The sequence below is a fragment of the Mesoplodon mirus genome, assembly GCF_964341445.2.
Source record: "Mesoplodon mirus genome assembly, chromosome: 2".
Taxonomy (NCBI): domain Eukaryota; kingdom Metazoa; phylum Chordata; class Mammalia; order Artiodactyla; family Ziphiidae; genus Mesoplodon; species Mesoplodon mirus.
Window position 1 is genome coordinate 84,321,181 of NC_138977.1, and position 25,288 is coordinate 84,346,468.

Below are 25,288 nucleotides of genomic sequence, written 5' to 3' on the forward strand. Positions count from 1 at the left end.
CTATTGACATGATCATATGGGTTTTTTTCTTCAGTTTTTTTAATATGGTAAATCACATTGATTGATTTGCGTATATTGAAGAATCCTTGCGTCCCTGGGATAAATCCCACTTGATCATTGTGTATGAGCCTTTTAATGTGTTGTTGGATTCTGTTTACTAGTATTTTGTTGAGGATTTTTGCATCTATATTCATGAGTGATATTGGTCTGTAATTTCTTTTTTTGTAGTATCTTTGTCTGGTTTTGGTATCAGGGTGATGGTGGCCTCATAGAATGAGTTTGGGAATGTTCCTTCTTCTGCAATTTTTTGGAAGAGTTTGAGAAGGATGAGTGTTAGCTCTTCTCTAAATGTTTGATAGAATTCACCTGTGAAGCCGTCTGGTCCTGGACTTTTTGTTTGTTGGAAGATTTTTAATCACAGTTTCAATTTCATTTCTTGTGATTGATCTGTGCATATTTTCTCTTTCTTCCTGGTTCAGTCTTGGAAGGTTATACCTTTCTATGAATTTGTCCATTTCTTCCAGGTTTTCCATTTTATTGCCATAGAGTTGCTTGTATTAGCCTCTTAGGATGCTTTGTATTTCTGCGGTGTCTGTTGTAACTTCCCCTTTTTTATTTCTAATTTTAATGATTTGAGTCCTCTTCCTCTTTTTCCTGATGTGTCTGGCTAATGGTGTATCAATTTGTTTATCTTCTCAAAGAACCATCTTTTAGTTTTATTGATCTTTGCTATTGTTTTCTTTGTTTCTATTTCATTTATTTCTGCTCTGATCTTTATGATTTCTTCCCTTCTACTAACTTTGGGTTTTGTTTGTTCTTCTTTCTCTAGCTCCTTTGGGTGTAAGATTGGGTTGTTTATTTGAGATGTTGTTTCTTGAGGTAGGATTGTATTGCTGTAAACTTCCCTCTTAGAAAAGCTTTTGCTGCATCCTATAGGTTTTGGATCGTCATGTTTTCATTGTCATTTGTCTCTAGGTATCTTCTGATTTCCTTTTTTTTTGCGGTACGCGGGCCTCTCACTTTTGTGGCCTCTCCTGTTGTGGAGCACAGTCTTCGGACGTGCAGGCTCAGCGGCCATGGCTCACGGGCCCAGCCACTCCGCGGCATGTGGGATCTTCCCGGACTGGGGCATGAACCCGTGTCCCCTGCATCGGCAGGCGGACTCTCAACCACTGCACCACCAGGGAAGCCCTGATTTCCTCTTTGATTTCTTCAGTAATCTCTTGGTTATTTAGTAATGTATTGTTTAGCCTCCATGTGTTTGTGTTTTTTATGTTTTTTCCCCTGTAATTCATTTCTAATCTCATAGCGTTGTGGTCAGAAAAGATGCTTGATATGATTTCAGTTTTCTTAAATTTACTGAGGCTTGATTTGTGACCCAAGGTGTGATCTATCCTGGAGAATGTTCCTTGTGCACTTGAGAAGAAAGTGTAATCTGCTGTTTTTGGATAGAATGTCCTATAAATATCAATTAAATCTATCTGGTCTGTCGTTTCATTTAAAACTTCTGTTTCCTTATTTATTTTCATTTTGGATGATCTGTCCATTGGTGTAAGTGAGGTGTTAAAGTCCCCCACTATTATTGTGTTACTGTCAACTTCCTCTTTTATAGCTGTTAGCAGTTGCCTTATGTATTGAGGTGCTCCTATGTTGGGTACATATATATTGATAATTGTTATATCTTCTTCTTGGATTGATCCCTTGATCATTATGTAGTGTTCTTCCTTGTCTCTTGTAACCTTCTTTATTTTAAAGTCTATTTTATCTGATATGAGTATTGCTACTCCTGCTTTCTTTTGATTTCCATTTGCATGGAATATCTTTTTTCATCCCCTCACTTTCAGTCTGTATGTGTCCCTAGGTCTGAAGTGGGTCTCTTGTAGACAGCATATATATGGGTCTTGTTTTTGTATCCATTCAGCGAGCCTGTGTCTTTTGGTTGGAGCATTTAATCCATTCACGTTTAAGGTAATTATTGGTATGTGTGTTCCTGTTACCATTTTCTTAATTGTTTTGTGTTTGGTTTTGTAGGTCTTTTGCTTCTCTTGTGTTTCCCACTTAGAGAAGTTCCTTTAGCATTTGTTTTAGAGCTGGTTTGGTGGTGCTGAATTCTCTTAGCTTTTGCTTGTCTGTAAACCTTTTCATTTCTCCATCAAATCTGAAAGAGATCTTTGCTGGGTAGAGTAATCTTGGTTGTAGGTTCTTCCCTTTCATCACTTTAGATATGTCATGCCACTCCCTTCTGGCTTGTTGAGTTTCTGCTGAGAAATCAGCTGTTAACCTTATGGGAGTTCCCTTGTATGTTATTTGTCATTTTTTCCTTGCTGTTTTCAATAATTTTTCTTTGTCTTTAATTTTTGCCAGTTTGATTACTATGTGTCTTGGCATGTTTCTCCTTGGGTTAATCCTGTATGGCACTCTCTGTACTTCCTGGACTTGGGTGGCTATTTCCTTTCCCATGTTAGGGAAGTTTTCTACTATAATCTCTTTACATATTTTCTCAGGTCCTTTCTCTCTCTCTCTTCTCCTTCTGGGACCCCTATAATGCGAATGTTGTTATGTTTAATGTTGTCCCAGGGGTTTTTTAGCCTGTCTTCATTTCTTTTCATTCTGTTTTCTTTATTCTGTTCCACAGCAGTGAATTACACTATTCTGTCTTCCAAGTCACTTATCTTTTCTTCTGTCTCAGTTATTCTGCTATTGATTCCTTGTAGTGTATTTTTCATTTCAGTTATTGTATTGTTCATCTCTGTTTGTTTGTTCTTTAATTCTTGTAGGTCTTTGTTAGACATTTCTTGCATCTTCTCGATCTTTGCCTCCATTCTTTTTACTAGGTCCTGGATCATCTTCACTATCATTATTCTGAATTCTTTTTTTGGAAGGTTGCCTATCTCCACTTCATTTAGTTGTTTTTCTGGGGTTTTACCTTGTTCCTTCATCTGGTACATTGCCCTTTGTATTTTCATCTTGTCTATCTTCTGTGAATGTGGTTTTTATTCCACAGGCTGCAGGACTGTAGTTCTTCTTGCTTCTGCTGTCTGCCCTCTGGTGGATGAGACTATCATGTCTCTTTTTATAAGGAAAATATTCCTCCAAAGTCTCAGCAGACTTCTCTTCATGTCTCATTGGATAGAATTGGGTCACATGCCCACACCAAACCAAACCTTTGCCTAGAGGGATAAAACACCCATGCTGGGGAGGGTGATGCATTCTATATTCCCTTTTAAAAAGTGGCTACATGGGCTTCCCTGGTGGCACAGTGGCTGATAGTCCCTCTGCTGATGCAGGGGACATGGGTTCGTGCCCCGGTCCAGGAAGATCCCACATGCCGCAGAGTGGCTAGGCCCATGAGCCATTGCTGCTGAGCCTGTGCGTCCGGAGCCTGTGCTCCGCAATGGGAGAGGCCACAACAGTGAGAGGTCCGTGTACTGCCAAAAAAAAAAAAAAAAAAAAAAAGTGGCTACATGGAGGACAACTAATAAAATCAAGTTCTGTTAGGAGGAGGAAGTGCAGTTGCTGGGGTAGCAACTGACTGTCACCAAAATATGGCTGGCCTCTTTGGACTGAGTCATTTTCATGGATTCCTGGACCACTGAGGAGTGATCCTTAGAGAGATATGGAATATTCTGGTAACCTGACATGAGGGAACAAAAACTCTCTTTTATTTGAACAAGTTAATTTAATTGGGAAATAAATGTTGTCATATTATCTATAGAATAGTGCAGGATGATGAACTCCCATCTAAGAGAGATAAAGCTACAGTTAGAGGAGGTATTTTGTTTTAGAAGTAATTATTAAAGGTATGCTACAAAATTGCCTGTACAGAAGATTTAATTTCACTTTACTTTTTGAATAACTTAAGCTTCTTGGAGAATAATTCTTTTCTAAGGCAGGTACATTAATACAAATATCTGAAAAATGAGAGGCTGCAAGGAATGAGAAGAAAGTGAGATGGTATTACTTCCTAGCAGTGGTTTATTTTTTAGGTGAAGACTTGAGGTGATTCTTAATTAAGTTTTGCAGAACCTTGCTGAGAAATTTGATCTCAGCACCTGAGATTTGTTCCCAGCAGGAGCTCATGAGCTTTAGTGGTTTGTAGGGATGACTGAAGAGTCTGGCAACCTCAGAACCATGACAGCTGGGTTCAGAAGAACACAAAGGAGGATGCCTGAGTTTTATGATTAGAAGACAATTAAAAAAAATTTACAAGTGAATGGAACTAGGTAAATATATCATGAATAAATCAGGTAGGCCTATCTAAGCAAAATTATGAAACAGATGATAATAAATTGTATATGTTTTTTTGGAGTCATCCACTTGGAGAGATGGATGTCTTTGAGTCCAGCTATCACTCAAGGTAGAATTAACAATAATTAATTTTTGACTCATAAAAAGAATATCTTTTTCCCCCCCATTTTTAGTGGTTCTTGGTAGCAGCCTGTATAATTTCCTTAAAGATCGGCATTGCCATGGTTAGTGTAAGTTGTGCCCTTTCCCATTAGTATATAGCTATGGAACTTAGGAATGGTTCTCCTTTTCAAAAATCATTTTCTTATTCTTCAGTTCTTGTTATTTGGCCAGGCAGCTACAAAATGATTTTATATTCTAGACCAACACAACTCTTAAAGTGGGTATTTACCTGTTTATTGCTTCACATTTTATAATTTTATTTATATAAATTTTAATATGAGCTTGAAATTTTAACCAGTAACACTGAAAACACAGATCAAATTTGATTTTGTCAGAGTATTTGGACAAGAAATGGATCTCTTACTTGCCCCTACTAGAGCCATAGTTACTCTAAATATTCTATTCTCCTTAAGACCTTCTACCAGGCATTATGCTTCCTGGCCACCTAATGCCAGGCATTATAATGCCTATAATCTATATATGAATCCTGGGCTCCAATTCCAGGTCTGCCACTTACTAGATGACTAAATTTGTAACTTGGAGCAAGATACTTAGTCTCTCTGTGCCTCAGTTTCCCCACCTATGAAATGGGAGCTAATAATATTATTTATCTCAAAGTTGTTATGAGGATTAAATTAGTTAAAATAGGTAAAGTCATTTAGAACAGTGTCTGGTCTAATAAGCATGCAATAAGCATTAGCTAATATTATTCCAATAGTTATTTAGAAAAAAAAAGAACAATTTTCAATCCTTGCAAGAGATGGGTGGGGTCTGTTAAAAATCTTTATGGAGAAAATAATAAAACATTAAAAAATATTTTATATTAATTATTTTATATATATTAAATATAAGACCTGAAAATGGAGAGGTGCCATGTTCGTAGGTTCAAGGAATCCCATAACATAATGATGTACATAAAATAATATTAAATCAAATTATAAATACATTCATTTCCAGGCAAAATACCAATTAGTTTTCTTTTTGCCATGAAATTTGATGTCGATCCAAAATTTATATGGAAGAATCAAGATCCAAGAATAACCAAGACAAAGAACAAGATTGGAGAATTGCCTTACCAGGTATCAATTCTCATTATAAAACTGTACTAATTAAAACAGTGCGCTATTAACTAGAGGTAAACTAGTAGGAAGGTGGAATAGAAAAGAATTCAAGAGACAGTGACATAAATGGAAATTTTTATTTAAAAAAAAGTAAGATTGCAAATTAATGAGTGAAGGATAAACACTGTAGGGACAATTGGCTATCCACATTTAAAAATTAAACTATTTCTCTACTCAAACTGTATAAGAAAGAATAAAGAAGCATGAAAGCTCTAAATGTAAACATATATTTAGAAAGAACTGAAAGTACCCAGCCCAAAGTCATGATGATGAGGACACAGAGTAGGGTAGAGAGTTAGACTTCGGTTATATCTAGATTGATTTCTTGTTTTTTTTTTTTTTTTTTTTTTTTGCGGTACGCGGGCCTCTCACTGTTGTGGCCTCTCCCGTTGTGGAGCACAGGCTCCGGACGCGCAGGCTCAGCGGCCATGGCTCACAGGCCCAGCTGCTCTGCGGCATGTGGGATCCTCCCAGACCGGGGCACGAACCTGTGTCCCCTGCATCGGCAGGCGTTTTCTCAACCACTGCACCACCAGGGAAGCCCTTGATTTCTTTTTTACAAGACTGGAATCAGTTATGAATAGCTGGAATAGGGATATTTGCTATCTCAGTCACTATATATTTGTGTTTTCAAAATTTCTCAAAATGAAAAATACAAAAAATAAAAAATACAGAACATAGCAACTCTGTAGTTGATAAAGAAATTTTTCCTATTTTTTGGACTGAATTCTTGGGGACTTTCATACAAAAAGATTTGAAGTACCCTGCACATATCAGCATTTATATCAGAAAAGCCTAGCCCATCATGGATTTGAGTGTCCACCACAGAAGTGGACAGTTAGATAAAAAGAGCAGAAGACATGGACTAGGACCAAGATAAAAGCATTGCCATAGTCATTCTTGGCTGAGAATTTCATCATTGGTCTTATAAAAAGAATTCATGCAAATACTATCATCACATTGTATGCTTTCATGGATTCAATCTGTCGAACACATATTTATTGAATATCTAATCTGTATTAGGCATGAAGCTAACTACTGAGGATTCAGCAGTGCAGGACAAGATCCCTGTGCTCAAGATTAATCTGTAGTGAGAAGGACATATTGCAAAATAATAATTACTCAGGTAAATATATCACTACAAAATTTCATCTTGCTGTAAAAGAAAACTAATGATAATTGTGTGTTATCTGGAATTTATCCTCAAATTTACTGAATAAAACACTTTATATTCAATAGTTAGAATCAGTTCTTTGCCAATTACCAATTTATTGCCTCTCATCTCTAGTTCCACGCATCATAAACCTGTGTACAATTGTGAGTAAAAGGCGTTATATGTTTTCTTAGTTTGTGATTCATTAAAAAAAGGGGATGATTCTTTGCTCAAAACTTTGTTCCAGAGTTAAAGTCTGTGTAGTAGGTTGAATAATGGCTCCCGAAGGTATCCAGGTCCTAATCCCTGGAACCTGTGAATATAACCTTATTTGGAAATAGGGTCTTTGTGGATGTAATTAAATTAAGACAAGATTATACTATCTTAGAATGGGCCCTACATTCAATATGATTGGTATCCTTAGAAGAAGAGGAAATTTGCACAGGAAAATATCAAAACACTTGGAAACTAAACAGCACACTATAAATAAACACCATATTCTAAATATTCATAGAGGAAGTCTCAAAGGAAATGAAAAAAATGCATTGAACGGAATGAAAATGTAGCATATTAAAGTTTGTGGGACATTACTAAAGCACTTAAAAGGAAGTTTATAGCACTAAACACATATATTCGAAAAGAGGAAAATTCTCAAATCAATAGTCTAAAGCTCTCACCTCAAGAACCTAGAAAAAGGAAGAGCAAAATAAACCCAAACCAAACAGAAGGAAGAAAATAATAATGATAAAAACAGAAATCAAAGGAATTGAAAATAGAGAATAAAGAAAATCAGTGAAACAAAGAGCTGGAACTATGAAAAACATCCATAAAATTGACAGCCCTCTAGGAAGACTATGTGAGGCAAAAAGAGAAAGGGCATGAATCACCAATATCAGGAAGAAAAGGGGATATCTCTAAAAACAATGCAGACATCAAAATGATGATAAGGGAATACTGCAAACAGTTCTACACACAGAAATTTGACAATTTAGATGAAATGAACAAATTCCTCAAAAAACACAAACTTGCATCTCATCCAATATGAAATAATTTGAATAGCCCCATGAATACTAAATATATTGAACTTGTAATAAAAAAAAAAACTCCCTCAAAAGAAGTCTCCAAGTCCAGATTGTTTCACTAGAGAATCCTACTAACCACTTAAAGAATTAATACCAATTCTACAACATCTCTTCTAGAAAAAAGAAGAGAGGAAACCCTCTCAATTTATTTCATGAAGCTTGTTTTACCCTGATACCAAAACCAGACAAAGACAGTACAAAAAAAAGGAAAACAATAGACAGTGTTTCCCATGAATATAGATGCAGAAATCAAAATCCTTAACAAAATATTGATAAATAGAATTCTTCAATATATGAAAAGAATTACATTCCACGACCAAATGGAGTTTATCCCAGGGATGCAAGAAGGAATTTAGAAGTCCATTGAATGGTTTTGTTTTTTTAAAAAGATTTGAGCATAGAATAAAATATAAAACTATGGAAATTTTTTGTATTTACTTATTTTCTTTCTTTAAACACAGAATATGCTCAATAGTGCTATGAAGTGCTCCATGCTGTTTAGTTATTATGTGAGCTGCACACACCCAGGAATATAATCTATGCTGTTGATTCTGTTATCTTTTACTAGTTATACAATTTCCTTTACAACAAACTTATAGCAATTTTGTTTTTTGTGTATTTTCATAAATAGCATTTTCAAGAAAACTATAACTACAAAATTGTTTTTATTTATTTTTATTGGAATATAGTTGCTTTACAATGTTGTGTCAGTTCCTTCTGTACAGCAGAGTGAATGAGCTATACATGTACATATATCCCCTCCCTCCTGGATTTCCTTACCATCTAAGTCACCACAGAGCACTGAGTAGAGTTCCCTGTGCTATACAGTAGGTTCTCACTAGTTATCTATTTTATACATAGTAGTGTATATATGTCTATTCCAATCCCCCAGTTCATCCCATTCCCCCTTTCCCTCCTTTGTGTCCATAGGTTTGTTCTGTACGTCTGTGTCTCTATTTCTGCTTTGCAAGTAGGTTCATCTGTACCATTCTTCTAGATTCCACATATATGTGTTAATATACGATATTTGTTTTTCTGACTTAGTTCACTCTGTATGACAGTCTCTAGGTCCATCCATGTCTCTGCCGGAGAAAACCATAATTCCAAAAGATACAGGCACCCAATGTTCATTGCAGCACTACTTACAGTAGCCAAAATTGTTTTTAAAATGAATATCTAAAATCACTGCATTGTTTTATTAATAATATGCATATTTTGGCTTGTTAAAAATCATTTCTTAGTAAATGATTACACTTACAAATATAAATTTAGTTGAATCATTGCCTGTATTGAATATCCAGTGATCAAGCATTGTCAAATTCAAATGGTCTTTATATCAAAGCAGTCTTTCTCCTACTCCCTCATAGAAATTAGTTATGAAAATGAAAGGGCATGCAATATATTTTTATCTAATATGAAATTAACATTAACACTAGGAAATTATTTTAAATATTTTACAGAGAGTCTTGTTGAGATCCAGATCAAAGCACCTTTATGGCTGCCTTAGAATGTAATATGCCAGTACCAAGCATCAGCTTTATTTTCATTTGGATCTGTATAGATATATTTCTAGGTGTTTGAATGTTTTTTTATGTAAGATTACCTAGAATACATCCCAATGATTAGACCATAATGAAAGACAGTTTACATAGCTCAGTATTATCATTTTTCAATGGTAGGCAGTATAAACGAGAATAGAATAACAAAAGCAAACAAAAATGACAGAAGCAACAACTAAAAATTTTTTAAATCTTAAAAATTACATTTATCAAGGCAAGGATTATTCTTCGTAATTTTATCTGGAAATGGGTACAAATTGGCAGGAATGTGTAGTAGATTATTATTGTGTTTAATATTACTTTGTATAAAAATATTGGCATTCTTCATAGGACCACTGTGGTTTTTATTTTTATGAAGACCCAGTAGCAAGCACATTTGTAACATGAAAGAGTTGGATTCAATTCCGTTTACGTAAACGCAACCTCATACACAGAGCTCATTAGTTTATCCTCAACTGATATATAAATTATTGAACCAATCTTGATCTGCCAGCTAAGTGGAATATGAGATCTCACAGCAATATTTATTAATTTCTATGAGGACATTATTTCTACCCTGCTTCTGAAAGATACAAAGAGGAAATTGCAGCTTTTGTGGTTTCTTAAGGAATGAATACAATCTAAATGACCCTAAACTTCAGAGCAGGAGTTGAACTTTAGGATTTCTTTTGTTGGCTTACCTCCAGCTGCCTTATGAGAAGAACATGATTTTTGGTTCATATTTATATTTTCAGATGTTGACTCATCCCCTTCACTGATTTTGTCTTTTTATTTAAGAAAATATCCTTCATGAATGATTGAATTGTTAGACTCATGTATCCATTTGCTCTGTCTCCTGATATTACAAAGACTTTTTTCAGAAAATGACATTACAAGATTCCTGGCAAATGATTGGATTGGCAAATAATTCAGGCAGATGTGAAAATAATATCAATGACAAATCAGAAAAATTCAATACATATAACAGTACCAAGCATTCAGGATGTGGGGGAAGATGAAGCCACATACATGTTGGTTGGAGTGTAAACTGGTTTGCTGACTTTGGAGAGCAATTTGTGAGTACTTTGTAGAGGTGAATTTGCACCTGGTGTCCATCCTACTATTTTATTACTTCTTTACCCTAGAAGACCCCAGGCATTTGTGCACAGGGAGAGTCTTTGAGCAGGTTTGTAAGAAGGGAAATAATCCATTTAACAGTGAATAAATGTATAAACCATTGTTTATACAAACAATTACTATGCAAAGATTTGTAATGAATGTTCCAGATCTACAAGAGTAAGTATGGTTTATTTCAAAAATGCAATGCTGAATAAAAAAGAGTAAGTTGCAAATTATACTTTTAAGTATAATTCATTTATGTAGAATTAAAAAATAGTACTATTTATGGATGCTACATATATAATGAAGTAGAAGAACATCATGAATATAATACACATTAGCATTAGGATAGTAGTTACCGCTGGGGAGGAAGATGGCAGATTGAGGAAGATGGCAGATTGACGGTAGAGATGTAGGTGTAACATTTCATTTTTTAGAAAAGAAAGTGAGAGAATTGAAGTAAAGAAAGCAAAGTATTAGTGTATGCTTAATCTTGGTATTTTAGCATTGTTACCCTTACAGGTATCTGTAACATTGTATTTTGTACATATATATATATATATGTTTTTTTTTTTTTTTTTTTTTTTTTTTTTTTTTTTTTGCGGTACGCGGGCCTCTCACTGTTGTGGCCTCTCCCGTTGCGGAGCACAGGCTCTGGACGCGCAGGCTCAGCGGCCATGGCTCACGGGCCCAGCCACTCCGCGGCATGTGGGATCTTCCCGGACCAGGGCACGAACCCGTGTCCCCTGCATTGGCAGGCGGACTCTCAACCACTGCGCCACCAGGGAAGCCCTGTACTCATATTTTAAAATGGTTTTATAGTTAAGGAAAAAAAATTCCTAATTACTGGTTGTGAAGGGCTGAGTTCAACCAGGTGAATGTCAATTTCATGGGGTAAAATCACCCCATGAAGTAGGGAATTGAAGAGGTTTTCTCCTAAGCTGGCCCAAGGAAGTAGCAAGAGGAATTAATTTATCAAGGAATGAACTTTGAAAATAGACCAGGACATATTGCTATTCTCATGGGAACTTGATCTCTTTCAAATAGTCTTCTTTAAAGAAACCTTAAGAAGTTAACTTCTCCAATGCTCATATTTTTTCAGTAATAAAAAATAATGCTAATATTGCATAAAATTTAATAAGCACTTATATTCAGATTCTGCTAATGATTTATACATTTGTCTCATCTAATCCTCACAATGTCTCTATGAAGTAGGTATTATTATAAACCACACTTAAAGATGGGCCAAGTACTTTCCCTACTCACATGGCAGAGCTAGTACGTTGCAATAGCAAGATTAACCATTAGAGGCCTTTACAAGAACAACAGATTAATAAGTAAATCAGTGAAACATTAAAGGCAATGGGGATGGTCCTTTCAACATCCCTCTGCTCTCATTTTATAGTAGACTGCCCCACTGAGTTGCTACCAAAATAGTTTGATAATTTAAGAAAGATTAAGCTTATGTACTAACAGACACTGTACCATCCCTTTTGAATATAACATTTAACAGAGTTTCTTTTTGTTTTAGTGCTAGTAACTTAAAAGCTAGTGAGTATGAATATGTGAATATTCAAAATATTTTTTAAACTTATATAAACATAAGTTTATATTAACGGGCATCTGTCTGAATAGAAAAGATATTGCTACTTCTGAATTTCCTTCCACCTCAAAAAATTCTGTTTGTGTAGTTAGATTGATTAGATATTAATTCTACTTCTGAGAAATAATAATATTTTTATTAAGAAATAGAAATTGCTCATCTGAGCATTAAAAGATTTTAAAATTGAGAAATTGTGTAGGTAGAGTTTTGATATAATAAAATCGAAGCAGAAAAATTACCTAAAATATACTTTAAGTATATTTTTTCCTCTCAAATAGGAGAAAACTGATGAGGATGGGGTGGGATTTTGTACTGGACCAAAAAAGCTAAGTTTCTGAAGTTATTTGGGAGGAGGCTTAAGTTTTATTTTAGAATTAATTATAGTTAAATTTATTGAGCCATTAGATGCTCCAATAAGTAATTACTATTTTCCATGCACTGGACTGTGCCTTTTTACGAGTAGGATCTCACGCAGTCCTGACAATGTTGTGTACTCATTTTGCTGATGAGAAAACTGAGGCTGTGAGAGGGAAAATAAAGGGCTCAAGGTCACACAACTTGAGAATAGCAGAGTCATGGCTCAACGTAGAGTAGGATTCAGATCCAGGTAGGCAACTCTACTTTTGTGCCTCCTTCAGTTTGTTAAGGTGTCCCAGTGTGAAAACCTCTATAACTGGTTTTGGGAAGAGCAGGTGAATCTGAGCTCTGAAACCTGCGGCCCTTTTTTGTGTGTGTGTGTGTGTCAGGCTGAGCACTTTTTGCTTCTTTATGAGAAACAGTCATAATTAAGGGCAATAGCTTAAGGACACCTCAATAAGAGACTTCTTAAAGATGGGATAGAGTTTAATGGAAAAAAATGTTCTGCTTGGAAAACATGCTAGGGAACTATGAATGTTTTTTTCTCCTTTTCATCCATAAAAAGATTAGAAGTGTAGTACTCTGAATTACTTTTCAGGCAGAGAAACTATAAAACACTGTGAAATAGAGAAGCAGGATTCAGAATATTGCATTTTGTTTTTTATTACAAAAGAAATACATGCACATGGTAGAAGATTAGAAAATACTGATAATAAGAAAAGAAAAAAATTTACAAAATCTGTAACTATCATTGAGTGATAAACACCACCATTACCTTGGTGTGCATAACTCTATGTAGGTTCTTTAAAAATCAAATCATGTTGTGGAACCTGTTTTGTTACCTGATTATAGCTTTTTTAAAGGTTAAAGGCATTTATTTTTGTACTTTAGGGCATAAATGGTGCTACAGAAATGTTGATACAATAAGTGTATATCCATGAGATTTTGGACTACCTTTCCATAAATCTTACTTGAATGCAGTGTTATTTTCTTCTGTTTTTTATTCAAGGTGGTGCATCACAATTATGATGTAGTTCTTTTTTTTTTCTAAAGATTTTTTTTTTAATGTGGACCATTTTTTAAAGTCTTTATTGAATTTGTTACAATATTGCTTCTGTTTTTTTATGGTTTGGGTTTTTTAATTTTTTTTTTTTTTGTGGTATGCAGGCCTCTCACTGTTGTGGCCTCTCCCGTTGCAGAGCACAGGCTCCGGATGCATAGGCTTAGCGGCCATGGGTCACGGGCCCAGCTGCTCGGCGGCATGTGGGATCTTCCCGGACCGGGGCACGAACCCGTGTCCCCTGCATCGGCAGGTGGACTCTCAACCTCTGCGCCACCAGGGAAGCCCCTATGGTTTGGTTTTTTGGCCGCGAGGCATGTGGGATCTTAGAACCCGCACCCCATGCATTGGAAGGTGAAGTCGTAACCACTGGACCACCAGGGAAGTTCCTATGATGTAGTTCTTGATGCTAGCTACTGGGTGACTGTCAGGACTTTCATGAAATGAACTGTGAAATTGACAAACCTATATGTCAATTATGATTCTTCCAGGATGGAAGACTAATCCAGGGCCAAAATTAAAACAGAGATAACCATAATTTTTGAAAGGTAGAAGAGATCCTACAGAGTGAGTATATATGTTACACACAAGGGAAGAGAGGAAATATTCCGAAACAGTGTCCAGGGCCATACAACTAGTTATTGGTGAGAGATTGCAACTGAAGTCCAGCCGTTCTAACTTCTAGTCCATTGCTTTTTCATCTATTGCATGTGTCTCTCACTAAGGAGCCCATTTCATGAGATTGCAGAATAGAGCACTGTGTGGTCTGGCTTTCTTAGGGGCAACGTTTCCAACCTCCAGACTCATAGCCCTACATAAAGAGAGGGCTCCTGGGAACCTCTCCACTGTTAAGAAATTCCACGAAGCAGAGTAATTGTCCCTATTAACTCTTTAAGTCCTGTGTATCATGGGAAGAACAGAATGACCATTCCTGGATCTTAGGATTTAGGACAGCTATTGGAAAGATTTTTAAATTTATTTTTAAAGTCCTATGAGATATAAGGCATGGTAGGAGTTTAAGGTGGAGGGATAAATGTGGGGCAGAAGCTGGCCAGAAAATAGCCAAAGATTTAACTTCACCAATAGGAATGTTTTTCTTTCTTGTCCTCCCTCTGTCAGTTGTCATCATCCTCTTCATCATCACTATGATTTTTTTTAAAAATCTAACATATCTCATACTTACTATAGTCAGACACTGAATTCAGTGTTTTTATATGCATTATCTCATTTAATCTTATGAAACAAATTGTTATTCCCATCGTACAAATAAGTAAACCGAGGCTCAAGTGACCTTAAGTAATTTGGTCAAGGGCTTCCTAGCTGGTAATCAAACTAGCATTCTAACTTAAGTCTTTGGGTCTCCAGAACCCATGCTCTTTACAATCTATTACACTATTCCTCTTATAAGCATCCGTGAGGGGTTGAGGTTCAAAAACCCAAGTCAGATTGCAGAGTAATCTTGAACTTGATATGGACAGTGGCATGAAAAGGAGGTCTAAGCTGGGGCACATGAGGTCTATGGCAGTGAAGTTTCTAGTTCACACAGTCCAATACTAGAAATTTGATTTCTCTGTCTATCCTTGAGGTCATGCTGGGAGTGGGGGTGTGAGAAGGATCCAACATGATCAGGCTGAAGGTCACACAGCTATACTGTTTTTCTAGCAAGAAACATAGATGAAAATTAGGAATCAGGGCAGACATCCAGCTGGGTAGAATGGCTCTGAGATTTATGCCAGATGCTCATGAAGGTACCACGGGGACACAGTTCACTCTGAACACCCTACACACAGGCATTGATGTAGCACACTAATTCCAGAAGAAATATGTGTATTTTTTTAAATATATTTATTTATTTATTTTTGGCTGTGTTGCGTCTTTTTCTGTGTGAGGGCTTTCTCCAGTTGCCGCGAGCGGGGGCCACTCTTCATCGCGGTGCGTGGGCCTCTCACTGTCACAGCCTCTCCCGTTGCGGAGCACAGGCTCCAGACGCACAGGCTCAGTAGTTGTGGTGCACGGGCTTAGTTGCTCCGCGGCATGTGGGATCTTCCCAGACCAGGGCTCGAACCCGTGTCCCCTGCATTGGCAGGCAGATTCTTAACCACTGCGCCACCAGGGAAGCCCCGAAATATGTGTATTTTTTACATATGACACCTGTTTCCAAAAAAAGAAACTGTAGTGGAACTAAGTGCAGCTTACGTGTTATGCTCAGTTCTTGGCTAATGAGACACTTATGTGTGTTCAGGCTCAAGACACAGATGGGAATGGTGAGGATCTCCAGCTAAAGAAAAAAATGCAAGTGACCATGGGATGGTGAAGGAGCCTACTCAAGGTAATAGATGTCACCCAGGGAGGCAGAGGGACAGATTGCTCACTCTATTGCTGCTGGTAAGGGGTGCACATTTTTCAATTTGAATATCTATAGCAGTAATTCTCAAAGTGTGGTCCCCAGACCAACAGCACCAAAATCACATGGGGACTTACTGGAAATACACACTCGCAGGCTCCACCCCAAACCTAATTAATTAGACACTCTGGGGGTGGTGACAAACCTTCCAGGTGACTGGGATGCAACTGAAGTCTGAGACTCACTGACCTGCAGCATTACAGCATTTATTTATCAAAGCAACCATATGAGTTATGTTTGTCATCTTTGTTTTGCAGAAGGGAAATCCAAGAAATGTCAAGTTAATGTTAAGTATCATGCCCAAGATTACACAACTAGTAGATAGTAAAATTGAGATTAAACTTCACTGTTATATGGCTGTAGTTATGTATGCTTCCAGATATTTTTAAGTTAACTGAATTTAATCTTTTAGTTAATGTGTTTGGATATTCTCTTCAGAGGTGATTACCATATCATGTATATCATATGTCATATCATGACATGTCATATATCATGCCATATATCCTATATATTATATCATACTATATACTTATCTTTTCTCTAACATAGCATTTAAATGATATAATAGGATCCACCTTCTACATGGAATTATCTTGAAGAGCTTCCATATTAACCACCTTTCCCTCCTTTTCCCTTTAGCTCTTTTTTTTCCACAAGCTATTTTGAATTTCAATGCTATGAAAGTTGAGAATAGTCCAGTAAGCAACACTATATTCTTTATTTAGAATTACCAGTTAACATCTTGCCATGTATGCTTTCTTTTTCTCTTTCTGTGTGTATATAATCATGTGTATCAAACACATATACGTTTTCCTGAATTATTAGAAATAAGTTGCAGGTGTTATAACAGTTCACCTTTAAATAATTTAATGTGTATCTCCAAGGACAGGAACTTTCTCTTATATAACTACAATACTACTAGACAGCAAATAAGTTCAACATTTGTTCAGTAATATAATCAAATATTTGGTCCATATTCAAATTTCTCCAGTTATTAAAGAAATATCACATATGTTTTTTTAAATTCAAAATGCAACATAAAATCATGCAATGCATTTTGCTGTCATGTCTTTTATTTTATTTATTTATTTATTTATTTATTTTTCTTTAGTGAAAAAATAAATTGTATTTTATTGCAAAAGAATTTACATTAAAATTAAGGGCTTCCTACAACTATCGACCTAGATGTTTGCATAACATCTGAGATATTTTTATTCAAGTATTTATTTATTTTTTTTGAATTTTGTTTTATTTTTTTATGCAGCAGGTTCTTATTAGTTATCCATTTTATACATATTAGTGTATATATGTCAATCCCAATCCTGTGTCTTTTTCATCTTGTTTATCTAGAGCCATCCTTCTGTCTTTTTGTTTGCTTTCATGCCATTGACATTTCTGGAGTGTGGGTTAGTTGTTTAGAAAAACGTCCCACCTCCCACTTGTGTACTTCCTGTTGCATCCCATTAGGTAGCACATGATGTCTGTTTGTGCCATTCTTGATGAACAGCTTGGTTATTTAGTTAGGTGATGTCTGCTATAGCTCTGCAACATAGAGGTACCCCTTCCTCTTGTAAATCAAAAGTGGTATGTGGGATGATACTTTGAGATCATAGGATGGATTACCCTACTTTTTAACAACTTTTCACTGAATGGTATTAAAATCCCTTTGGATCCTTGTCTGAATCAAATATCACACAGGGGGTTGCAAAATGGTGATTTTTTGAATTCTATTACTTCTACATTTATTTTCTGGCATTTTTCTAGAAGGTAGAACCCTGTCCTCCATCATTTTCCCCTTTTCCTCTCTTATTTTTTTATGTACTAGGTATTACATATGTATGTATGCATGTGTTATCACTATTTACTTTGATTACAATTTCTTAATAATGTCATTTAATTTCATGTTTCAGGTTAATAAATCTATTATTATCTTTTGAAGAGAAATATATCATAATTTTTGATGAATGAGGCTAACTATATGGTCACTGGACTTATACCTTGATAGAAAAAAAAGAAAAAAGATTAGATGACTTGTGTATCAAATGGGAGGGAGGGTTCAGCCCTTTACTCTTCTAGTTTTTATTACTCATTGGGACTTCTTCGATGTACTTTGGGCAGAATGGAGGAAGGATGGCCAGAAAGAATCTTTTAGATTTGATTTTTTTTCAAATTCCTGTAATTATATTCTACTTTTAAGAGAAATCTGCTTTGAATTTGGGTCGTAGACTTGATCTATGGTGGAGTTTTACATCTCTGTGAGTTCAGTAGTCTTCTAGAAGTATTTTATATACATATGAATATGACATATATTATATTAATATGCTTTACATATATACACATTTATTTCATTTTTATGTATATTTCATTTTTTATATATTTTACACATACACACATGTATTTTCATTTTTCTTTATATTTTCTCTGATAATGAGTGATCAGGTTTTATTTTATTTAATTTTTTTATTTTTCTAGGACTTTCTGGATTTTTAAACTGAATTTTTTTTATTGAAGTATAGTTGATTTACAGTGTGTTAATTTCTGCTGTACAGCATTGATTCAGTTATACATATATACATTCTTTTTTAAAAATTCTTTTCCGTTTTGGTTTATCACAGGATATTGAATATAGTTCCCTGTGGTATACAGTAGGACCTTGTTGTTTATCCATTCTATATATAATAGTTGGCATATGCTAACCCCAATCTCCCACTTCATCCCTCCCCCACCCTCCTCCCCCTTGGCAACCACAAGTCTGTTCTCTATGTTTGTGAGTCTGTTTCTTTTTCATAGACCTTAAAAGAGGCATTTATTGCTATTTTTTTCTCAATCTATTGTTAACTCTTCTTAATGTGGCTGATTCTCACTATTACTTCATAATTTTTTCCTGAGAGTTTTTGAAAACTGTTCCCTTTGGAAGGAAGCAAGGCAAGACACCAGTAAACTAGTCTCTTTCGTTATCAGACTTTAATGTCTTAATAATTAAGCAATTCTAATATAAATTTATATTGTGATTATTGTTCTGCTTGAGTGATTGTTGATATGTTTAGCAATTTAACTAATATTGCACTGAAGTTAATTGTCTTTATATCACTTATGGAGGAATCTGAGAAATGATGGTGATGATTCATTGAAAATAGTCATTCCCTTCTGATACTTTTGGGAACATAGAACAATGTTATGGTTTTGATCTTTGTAACATTTAAGGTTGACAGGAGGCCCAAAGTAAGAGTGGCATAAAGAAGGTAGGGATCTATTTCTCTTTCTCATAAACAGGAAAAAGAAGTAGGCAATCTGTTACTAATAAGGAGACTCCACAGTCATGAGGGAGTCAGGCTCCTTCTATCAGGTCCCTCTGCTATCTCTTTTTGTGTGTGTGTGGGTATTCCTATTTAAAAAAATTTTTTTATTGAAATATAGTTGATTTACAATGTTGCATTTGTTTCCACCAACAGTGTAGAAGTGTTCCTTTTTCTCCACACCCTCACCAGCATTTATTATTTGTAGACTTTTTGATGTTGGCCATTCTGACTGGTGTTAGGTGATACCTCATTGTACTTTTGATTTGCATTTCTCTTATAGTTAGAAGTTTCTCTTATAGTTAGAAATGTTGTCTCTCTGCTATCTTAACACATAGCTTCCATTGGAAAGTCCAGTATGGCTGCTCCAAATTAAAACCTCATATGTGCTCTCAACCAGCGTGAAAGAGGAAGGGTGCACCCCTCCCTTTAAAGAAGAATGCTTCCTGGAGTTCACACACTCCTCTTCTGCTTATATCTTATTGGCCAGAATCTAGTCACATGGCCATGTCTAGCTATAAGAGAGATTGTGAAATGTAAATTTTATTCTGGGCAACCCTATTCCGAGCTAAAAATTGGTGGTTATGTTACTAAAGAAATAGGGGAAGATGCATATTGGGGCAAATTAGCAATCTCTGCCATAACCTTGTAATAATTTGGGCTTTATTTATCAATATTTTCCAGGGGCAATTGTCAACTTGTCCACTTTTTTAACAGTTGACAAATTCTCCTTGAGAACTGTATCTGTTTTCTGGAATAGTTCAATGCATTTTTCAGTAGTTCAATGACATTATTTTAAAGCATAAGAAAAGGAGACTCTGATCTCTCTTAAATGGTAAAGGAGAATGGCAGGGGGCACATGGATCTATGTGCTATATTTCTCATCCATCTGCTCTGACACACAGATGTACCTAAACCTCCACAGGTCTGATGCCAAATTTTGATCAATGAGCAAAACATTAATTTCTGTAGCTGATTGTGAATATAGTTATACAGTGTTGTCACTTAGAACATTGAATGTATACAGCATGTATATGGCAGGTATACCTGCATTAGATGAATCAAGGGCATTATGAGGGGGTCTTTGTTGGGGATCCAGGCTCTATCTGTGGATTGGCTATCATCAACATTGGGGTTCCATCTTCCACCATTACTCCCAAATTCCAGCAAGTAGGAATGGGAGGAGAGGAAGAGAGGAACACACTCCTTCCCTTTCCGGGCAGTGTCTAGAATTTGCACACATTATGCGTGTGGATCTTTTTTCTTTTTACTGAACCATCTCTTACACTCACACTTTTATACTGATTACATCTAAGATGATTATATCTAAATCAGTCCCTTAGACTTTTACATTATTTGTTATTTTTTCATGATTATAAACATCAGTATATACATTTTGAAATATGTAAATCTTTAAATGTATTTAAAGATAAGCATTTAAATGTTTAACAATATAAATTATTGTCTGCATTTTGAATGGTATCAGAATTGGGACAAGCACAAATTTGATAAATATTGCCAGTTTTCTTTTTAAAAAATTAAAACAACACTCTCATCAGCTATATTTGAGAGGGTCTGTTTATTGCAAACTTACTAGTGTTTTGTTTTCTCATACAGTTGTTAAAAATAAAGTTTCTTCATTCTAAGTGAGGTGAATATTTATTGTCTATCTGTAACTTTTTCCCTCTTCTTTTCTTATTAAGGAATCGAATTAGATATTTATATATAAATAATACTAATTTTTCTTCTGTTATATTTGTTACTTATAAATTTCCATATATTATGTCCTTTTAATTTAGCTAATGTTTCTCACTGAAGGAGAGAAATATAAAGTGCTCACATAGTCAAATTTATTAAGTATAAATGATGTGACTTTTTCCATTGTTTTTAAGTATACAAGGTATTTCTCATCCTGAGATCCAGAGATTGCAGAAATATACACCTTCATTATCTTCTATTTTAATTTTTCTGTAATTTAACTTGGTTTATGATTGAGATAAGTCTCTAATCCATATATTTTTTCCAAATAGCCAACTGTGAATCCCTGCTATTTATTAGGTCATCTTTTTCATTTGCATCAATTTGTAGTGTATCATTCTATAAATACACCAACAAAAAATAATATGTATTTTCAATCTGTCTATTCTGTCTTATAGGTGCCATAAATGTTTTTGTAGCAGAATATTGGTATGTGATGAGAAATTTTGTTGTAGGGAGTGTTTTTTATGTCCTTACAGCATAGTTATTACCATTTTGAGCCTAGAGACAAATAAAAGCATTTCCTTTTTTTTTTTTTTATAATGTGAATTTAGAAAGTGCTTTTCCACATGAATGTCCGTGGGCACATCAAACTCACTATGTCCAAAAGAATGCCATTATTTGTGGCCCCATTACAACTCTCCTCTTCTAATGTTTCCTAGTGCGGTTAATGGCATAGCTTTCATCCAGTCTCCCTAGCCACAAACCTCAGCATCATTTCTGACTTTTCCCTCTGCATTTCACCCTACATGTAGCTATTTCCTAGTATTTTCTAACTCTATCCTGAAATACTACTGGAATCAGTTCTTTCCCTTTGGTTATCACTGCCTCTGCTCTCAGGGCTGTGCCATCTCTGCTGGACATGGAGAACAGCTTCAGGTTCTCGCCTCCAGCCTGTCCACCTTCAGCATAGGTACCAGTTATCTCTCTAAATTACAGATCCAAGCACATTACTTCTTCTGCTCTTAATCCTTGAGTGGCTTCACACTGTCTTGAGAATAGACTTCAAATTCATTAACATGATGTTCAAAGCCTAACAAAAGGTGGATCTTCATCTTACTTTCCTTTTTCAACTCCCTTCATTCCTGGCCACCCATGAACCCTGGGTTTCTGTCACCTTTTACTTTCAAATATTTCAACATTCTTTTCCCTTGGGCTGTTTTGTCCATAACTGCCTTTCTCACTTTGTTTTCACAATCCACACTCTTAAGTCTCAGATCAAATATCATTGGCTCTGGAAGCTCTCTTTATTCAGTCAAACTTAATTGCCCTGTACTCTGTGTTCCTATTGAATTTGTGTACACATTTATCATAGCCCAGATTATTTTCTAAATTGTTTAAGATGCAGTATATCTGATGAGACTCTATACATTTAAAGGGGACCAAAGTGGCCATCTGTCTTTGTAGACTCAGAATATGTAGCAGATTTTCTTAGTTTGGCGTGATGGGCTTGTGCATGCAAACTAAAGGAGATAAAATTTTGAAAGCCAAAGCACAAAGTATCACTGCAGCCTTTGCAGAGATCTGACCCAGCAAGGATGACTTAGCAGCTAAAGGCAAGGACCCATATTTGATAGTGACACCAGATGGTAGCAACAGAAGTGATGAAAATTGTAAACTGAGGCTCACAGTGCCCTGATCAAACTCTCTAATTTTGTCTTGTGGATTTCAAATGGTCCTCTTTGAACTGAATAAGCACCTCTGCCCCCAGATTTCTGCTGGAGAAAGAGCTTAGATAATTCAGGCATGGGGCAACTGGATTATTAAAAGTGTGACCATATTTGTACTGCAAGCTGGTTAGGCAGGTTATCCAGGTTACACTTGGTTGTGTCTCCTCAACCACCCTGTACGTATCTGCGAAGTGGGGCCCTTGTGGAATAATCTTTATATCTCCCTGCTGATGAAAACCGTGATTTGAACATTGTAAATATTTGACTTGAATTGCTTCTGCCCTATGTTTATTTTAATGTTTATAACGACAGTTACAAAACAAGTAACATTTTAAAGTTTTTTATCAAAAATATTTTGCATTTGTAAATATTCCTGTAGAAGATATGGGCTGCCTGGCAGTGCTGCCTGTGCTCCTTGGGATCTCAAGCTAACGTTACTACTGTAGTAAATTCAGTTAACTACTGCAGCATAATGTCATTAGCATTAATATAAAACCCCGAGAGATAGAGTATCATTACATTAAAAAAAACTATTTTGTCTACTTAGGTTGGCACTGGAGAAGATTGCCCCACAAAAGCAGTTCACTGTTCTCTAGTTGACAATTTTTGCAAATTTGCTTGGTCTTGCTCTCTTATATAGAAATTGGTTACCCTCCATTGCAGATTAAAATATCATTTTTCTTGTTTAGAGAAGAGGTTTCTAAGTGCACCCTACTACTGGAGAATGTTTATGCTGACCTCCTATAATTTAGAATATGTAACTGTGCTCCCAGGGACTTGTGCTGGCTCAGCCTTTCCCCTCAACTCTTCAAAGAGACTTTTGTACCAGATCCACATGGTTTCTATTGTTAGTTCCCTTTCCCTATTACTGTTGTCTGTTTATGTGAAAAGAGGGTCAGTGAATTGCTTGAGCTTAAATTTTCATGCCCTGTATGAAACCATGAGCTCTATATTCTAATGGGAAATACACATAGGGTGTAGTCCTGTAGCTGAAATTTACAAGAAGTTTTGTTAAAGAAAATACAGAGGTATTTTGTAAGGAAAGTAGTGTTGATCTATGTACATTATCTATGTATATATGTAAGTATATATGTACATATACATCTGTCTATTTATCTATCAATCATCTGTTAACTGTCTACTGGTGTGTTAGTAAATAAGCTGGTAAATAGACTCTCCAGGAGAAAAGAAAGCTCTAGTTGGTAACATTTGCACACTTCCATGGCATAAATACTCCCACCATGGCTCATTTTAAGCTATCAATACGTCGTTGAATACAGAGCTGGGAAGTGATACACAGAAACCTTTGTATAGTATTTTTACCATATAGTTACAATAAATGTAAATAACTTCAAGAGCATAGATAAATGCAAAATATAGTAAAAGAAGTAGGAAATGGTCAGTTTTGAGTATTTATTATATTTGTTTTTTTCAGATTTACAAATTTTGATGATATATTTTATTCATTTTTTTGTTTTATTTTTAAAATTTTTTATTGGAGTATAGTTGATTTACAGTGTGTTAGATTATCTTCATTTTAAATGTCATTTGTTTACTGTTAGTTCATGTAATTTAGTTTTTCACAAGGCTCTGTTTAAGAACTGCTTGCAGAATTCCTGAAAATACAGCAACTGGCTCTTGCAAGCTGGTATAAAGTGGCTCCAACACAATACTGTATTAATCTATTTCTATCCACTTCTTCCTTTTTCTAAGAAGGGTAGACCCCTGTGGCTGGGAGATCTTTGTTGAACTTCGTGGTGGGGGGTTAGGTAAACAGGTCTGGAGGAAGAAGCAGAAGTAAATTGCAGAGTGTAATAAAGGATGGAAGCTTTTGTGTATGGGTGGGTAGGTGCTAGAATTATGGGGGATCAGAGGAAAGGTTCACATTTATTTCTGTGGGATAATTATCTTTCAAGTTGCCAGAGTAGAATGATTGAAGTCTTCAGGAATGTGTCCATTGCAGAACACACTGTAGTTTGCCATGGGGTATTTGATGCAAGTCCCTTTTTCCATTTCTTATATGAAGTACTTGGTAAAATCTACATTGCTTAGTAATGCCTTTCTTGGGAATGGATTCTTCTTGGAGAGGGAAGTAATACAGAGTTCTATATCAAAGTTGAAGTGGGGCAAAAACTGAGACTGCTTTCTGGGTTACAAGAGATATTTGAAAATGATGTATCAAAGGCTGAAAATTAAATCACATTAGCTGAAGTACAGAATCATTTGTTAAAATCTAAAATGTAAGCAGCATAGCATGGTGCTTCAGAGTACAGATTTTATAGCCTAACTTTTGGAGTTTGATTATAGATTCTACCATTTATTATCTGTGTGACTTTGGGCAAGTTATATAATACTTCTGTGTTTTGGTTTTCTTGGCTCTAAAACAGGAATTTTAATAATAGACATTGTTTTGGTTTGAGGATTAAATGAGTTATACATAAAGCACTTAGAATAATTCCTGGCACACTGTAAATTATAGGATCAGCTATTATTTATAATTGGTCTAGGGACTTAGGAATATGATTAATTAGAATATAATATATATGAATATTATGTATGCTGGGTTTCTGAGGGGTCCCAATAAGGACCCTCTTCCCTGTTTGAGTTCTGAACTAATTGAGGTATAGGAAACAAAAATGATAAACATGGAGGAATCCATGGAATTACCCTTATTACTGATAATGCTGATAAAGCACACTGTACTTGCATCTGTAAAA

The 25,288-nt window shown here is 35.5% G+C and overlaps 1 protein-coding gene across 3 annotated transcripts in view; it reads left to right on the plus strand.

Moving 5' to 3' along the window:
• The window catches only part of GRXCR1 (glutaredoxin and cysteine rich domain containing 1), a gene marked incomplete at its 5' end in the record, with an annotated part of 356,205 nt that overhangs the window by 21,456 nt on the left and 309,461 nt on the right, over positions 1-25,288 (plus strand). For all 3 annotated transcript variants that reach the window (XR_014293037.1, XR_014293038.1, XR_014293039.1), the window contains one exon: positions 15,686-15,772. The remainder of the gene's footprint in view (positions 1-15,685; positions 15,773-25,288) is intronic.